Raw genomic sequence first — 5,921 nt, 5'->3', positions numbered from 1 at the left:
CATTATGTTGAAATATTAAATATGTAGATAGTTTGAATGGAATTGGAATTGAATGAATTGCTAAGTTGTTCATCTGCACAACATAAATAGCTTGGTCATTGGTAAGTTGGTTGTTGCATTGATAACTTGGTCATTGTCTGTATAGACTTGACCATGCATGCAGTAGAAAGAATCCAACACGCAGAGAAAAGATTGAAAAGACTACACATGCGCCAGGGAATCAAAGAATCTCTGAGCTCTGTGCTATAAGATTCTAGCCTAGGCGCCATAAAGTAACTGAGGCGCCAAAGAGTTGGGCGCCTCTTCACAAAACTACACTTAGGCGCCACTAGGAAGGGTACCCCTTCCAATTTCCCTACACTAAGGCGCCAAGAGGAAGGGCGCCTCTTCCTTGCATGTGAGAAATCACATGTAGGCGCCAAACTCAAGGGCTCATCTTCCCTTGCATGTGCTTTCTTCACATGCACCAAGAAGATTCCTCACATGCTAGCTTTCTCTTCCATGCTGAAAATTGTCATTCTCTTGTCTCCTCTTGCCTTTCCATGCAACCAATCACACTCTTTTTAGGTTCCAAACCTACTCACTCATTCATCTATAAATAGTCTCTCATATCAACAATATCAAATCATCTTCATCAATACTCAAGTATTTTCTTCTACCACACTTCTTTCATCTACCAAACTCAAGCTTTGCAAATTCAAATCATGTCTTTGTTGACTATGGGCGATGAACACAGAGGCACAATCGAGAATATCTCGACATTTGTATGTTATCTCTCTCTTTTAGTTTCTATTTTTGGATTACTTCTAATAGATATCTTCTTTGTGTTATACCTTTGTAATATCTCTCTTTTAGTTTCTATTTTTGAATTACTTCTAATACATATCTTCTTTGTGTTATACCTTTGTAAACTCTCTCGTTTTAGTTTCTATTTTTGGATTACTTCTAATACATATCTTCTTTGTGTTATACCTTTGTAATCTCTCTCTTTTTAGTTTCTATTTTTGGATTACTTCTAATACATATATTCTTTGTGTTATACCTTTGTAATCTCTCTCTTTTTAGTTTCTATTTTTGGATTACTTATAATACATATCTTCTTAGTGTTATACCTTCGTAATCTCTCTCTTTTTAGTTTCTATTTTTGGACTACTTCTAATACATATCTTCTTTGTGTTATACCTTTGTAATCTCTCTCTTTTTAGTTTCTATTTTTAGATTACTTCTTATAGATGTGTGTTTGTTGAGTATGTATTTCTTCTTCTAATTGTATTTTCTTACTTTTTTGTTATTAGGATCCGAAGCGGTTTAGATGCCGTGTACATGAATATGTATCCCACGATCCTTTAATAGAACCATATATTAGAGGATGTGGATTTGGAAATCTATTAAACATTGTTTCGTACTCGGTGGACTACAAGTTCATTCTGGCTTTGTTGGAGAGGTGGAGACCCGAGACCCAAACATTTCACCTTCCGATTGGTGAGTGTACCGTCACACTTGAGGACGTGTACATGTTGTTGGGTCTTCGTATAAACGGAAAGGCAGTGAATGGGCAAGTTAACCAAGACAACAATATATGCAATGAATTATTGGGTGCCCCTTTGTTAGACGACGAAACTGAGGGAGACACATCCGGTCAAGCAAGGGGGCAAGGTATACATTTAAAATACCTAAAACAATATTATACCAATATAGTATTGTCCGGCGATTCAACCGAGTATGAGAAAATAATAAAAGCTCGGTGTTATATTATGATTTTATTTGGTAACTTTTTGTTTCCAGAAAGTACAGGTAATTATGTGAATATAATGTATTTACCTTTATTACGCAACATTAATAAGGTAAACACTTATAGTTGGGGTTCGGCTGTGTTGGCCCATCTGTATAGTGCAACGTGTAGAACTGCAAAAAAGAATACTTGTACTTTTTTTCATGTGCTTATTTGCTTCAAGCTTGGGGGTGGTCTAGAATGCCGTCGCTCGCCCCAATAAATGAGCGTCCATTCGCGTTCCCCTTTGCAACCAAGTAAGTCTAATACTTTACCATTCACCATTTAGTTAATTATATTTATTATTTAAATTAACAGTAAATAATATTTTTCACTTCTTTTTATTATCTTAGGTGGTCAGTAAGGGGAATGAACTACAATAGGTGTCCGAAACACGCTATTGTAGTCTATCGAAATCTATTGGACCACATTGGACATGACGATATAATACTCCTACCAAACTATATTTTATTTTAAAAATACTTCTCAAATTATTTTCCATCTAACGATTTGGTATTGTTTTACAGTTTATTTGGAGGCCATATCTGGGTCTGAATCATAATGTGAACCATGACGATGCTGCAGTTTGGACAGCGAAGACACCGATTATCCGATTCACTACAGTGGAAATGCACCAAAGTGACCGGGTCAAACTGCAGTTCAAAATGCTACAACATATTCCAGAATCTCCCACGTGTTTGTGGAATTGGCATAAAAAAGGGTTGATGCACAGTGGGATTATTCTGACTGGAGAGACTTTGCAAAAGACATGTGTCGTCAATGAAGGAATCAACGACAACAAATCTTGAACGAACCAGTCATCCAAGGTGCAAGACCGACTCAACAATATATGGCATGGTTTAGGTCTGTAACAACTCAACAATTTGTATCTGAGCCGTGGTATTTGATGGATCTGCGCCGACTTGCTTCGTCATCGTATGCCCCACATCAATTCACCACCCAACACCAATGTGAACCCACCCAACACCAATGTGAACCCACCCAAACCCAACAACCGACCACACAACATCAACCGACCACATACACACAACAACCACACACCCAACATCGCAACCCATTCATGCCAACCACCCAACAACCAACCATCCAACGTCGCAATCCATTCATACCACCCACCCAAACACAAAACCAAGAATCAAACCCCGCAACCACAACCATCTATATCCCAAATGATTCATATGGGTCACGTCATCGTAGCCCCTCACCAATGAACATCCAACCATTGTTTAACTATAGTACGCCCCAAGAACCATTGCTTCGTTTTCAAAACGACTCAATGGCCCAATTTGGGCAACTATACCGTCCCTAATTCATCCAACCCCAACGCCCTAACTACGATGACATGGGCACTGAACTCCATTACGGAAGCGCCGTTGGTCAGAGCCCCTCCGGATATTGGGAGCAAATGATGACACATCTGTCAAATACCGCTGGAACTTCCGCCGGACCTTCCAACCAGTCATCGCTCGATCAGGTCAGCACCCAAAGACCACAAACACTTCAAGAAAATCGTGGGAGACCTCGGAGGCAAACTAACGCACCAGGATGTGGAACCGAGGGACGTTATAATCGGGCGGGTCATTAGTTTTTTGTCTGTCCAATGTAACCAATTATTACATATTTAATGAATTTATTTTTTTCATTATTATTTTTATGTATTAAATAATAAATATTAAATATTAAAAATTTTTTTTTTTTAAAATTAAATAACTAAAAAAATTAAAAATTAAAAAATAAAAATAGGAGGGGGTGTATTCGCCAGATGAATTGGCGCATACACTCACCTTTAAAAAGACACTTAGGCGCCAAAGGCATTGGCGCCTCCTCATGAGGGCTAATGCAGACACCACAAACATTGACGCCTCCTCATGAGGTCCAATGCATGTGCGTCAATGCTACTGACGCCTCCTCTTATTGATATGGGGGTGCGTCAATTTATCTGACATATCCTCTATCAAACTTGGTTATTTTGGTATTTTTTTGAAAAATTGGTTATTTTCAATTTTTTTTTTAAATTTAGTTATTTTAAAAAAGAAAATTCACATATTCTCACCCCAAAGATGCATTATTCTAACAAATAACTCTATCATCGTACCCAAAGAAAACTACCATTCAGTCTTATGAAATTTGTAAAAAGTCGAATAAAAAGTTAGAAGCAATGAAAGGTTAAAAAATATATATCCATTTTACTCTCACGAAAGGTTAAAAAAAATTTCATTTACTATTATGTGACCTCTATACTAGGTGAGCTAAAAATTATTTAATTGTTTTTAGGGAACATGTATTTTACATATATAAGAGATTAAATCATATTATATTTTAACATGTACAAGAAAAAAAAACATGGCTAAAATTCTCAAGTTTATTTATGCTATGATTCTATTTCTTTTCTTATTTCTTGTTGCAATGGAAGTTGGTGGTGGTAAGTATTTTTTCATAATTTTCCAGTTTCATTCTTTAATTCCTAATTCGTACAGAATCATTTATTATCTTTTTCATTACAGAACAAGATGGATGTGTAACTGACGCAGATTGTCCACGATATTGGGAAGAGCTTTATGTTCCTAAGTGCATTGATCACAAATGTATAGGGAGGTGGAAATGGGATTAGAGCTCTAGTTTTTAAGGTTTTTTAGTTATTGTTGTAGAAGTAGAACCCATTTTTTTTTTCTTTTCCTAATTTAACAATTCTTGCATTTGATTTTGTACTCTAAGAAGATGATAAAGCAAGAAAGAGTATTACTATGACTCTATGAACTAATTTTAGTATTACTTGTGTTATAGACTAGTTTGTGCTTAATATATTTTGTCATAATGGTGATAGATGATTTTAAGAATCATAATATTCTTCTTCTCTTTGAAGGTTGAGATTATAACTTTAAAAACCCATCATTCATTCAGTAAAAAAAACATTTAAAGCATTCTTTTCACTTGTTTCATGAACTGAGTTCCACGGTTCACACCACCAAACCATCTTGCCGCCGTTGCACTACCTCGGAAACCTCCTCTACACTAAAGAAAATCAGAAACACAAGATAAAAAATAATAAAGAAAAATAAGAAACACGAGATTGGAAGAAGAAATATATATCATTCCTTTTTCCCTTTAAAATTTCATCATATTTCTACTACATTATCACACTGTCACTTTTTTGAGATTCTTTTTCATATTTATAATTCAATGTTTGAAATTAAATTCTCAAAGAAATGGTTTGAGACTTTATCAATTTTCGCAGTGAATTTTTTTGGAGGCAATTTCTACAATCGAATTAAAATGGATATGATTTCTTAAATCAATTGTCGTAATTGATTTATACTACCTATGCCTCAAATGAGTTTTTAGTTGAAAGAGATTTTTTTTTAATAAAAACCTAAATTAAGTTGATTTTTCACATTTTAATTGAAAATCTAGAATTATTATACTCGTTGTAATATCCCATATCTTCTTAAATATTCTATTCATCGTCAATTGAGACCAACTTAGTTTCTATATGCTCTATTTCTTGCAGCTAAGACAAATAGAGTAATTAGTGAACTCAGATGAGCTTAATTCTTTATTCAATTTAATTGACCTTTGTTAATTACTAAAAGAAAGAAATATTGTGATAACATTAATGAATGATCAATTGCTCTACTAAGAAAAATATCTCATATAGATATTTTTCTTATCCTTCTTTCTTTACCAACCTTGCCTTGTTAGTAAAAACAAAAGAAAGAGAAAGAGAAGAGGAGAAAAGAAGAGAAGATGAAAGAAAAGAAAATCTTGGAAGTGAAAACCAAGAGCTTGAAGCATCAAGATTTAATTTCAAACCTTCATCATCTTCATCAATCTAAGGTGGGTTATAGGTAGTTGTAGCATTTGGGGGGAATTTTCATGAAAAGGGAATTAAGACTTTGTGTATGTTTGACTTTAATCATGAAACTTGTGTAAATATACGATATTCTAATTGTCTTCCATGATTAATTGTGATACCCTATGATGTTGATGTTGTTTGTGTAACATGATATGATATGATTTTGTTGTTGCATGTTTCTTTCCTTCTGTAACGTTTCCTTGCTAGCCGAGTTCTACAGGTCTCGTTAGGTGAGTGAATGGTTTGCCAGGCGAGCAAACTAGTGGCTTGCAACAG

This window comes from Lathyrus oleraceus, chromosome 2 (assembly GCF_024323335.1).
Source record: "Lathyrus oleraceus cultivar Zhongwan6 chromosome 2, CAAS_Psat_ZW6_1.0, whole genome shotgun sequence".
In the NCBI taxonomy this organism is placed as follows: Eukaryota; Viridiplantae; Streptophyta; class Magnoliopsida; order Fabales; family Fabaceae; genus Lathyrus; species Lathyrus oleraceus.
This window is presented reverse-complemented; position numbering follows the sequence as displayed.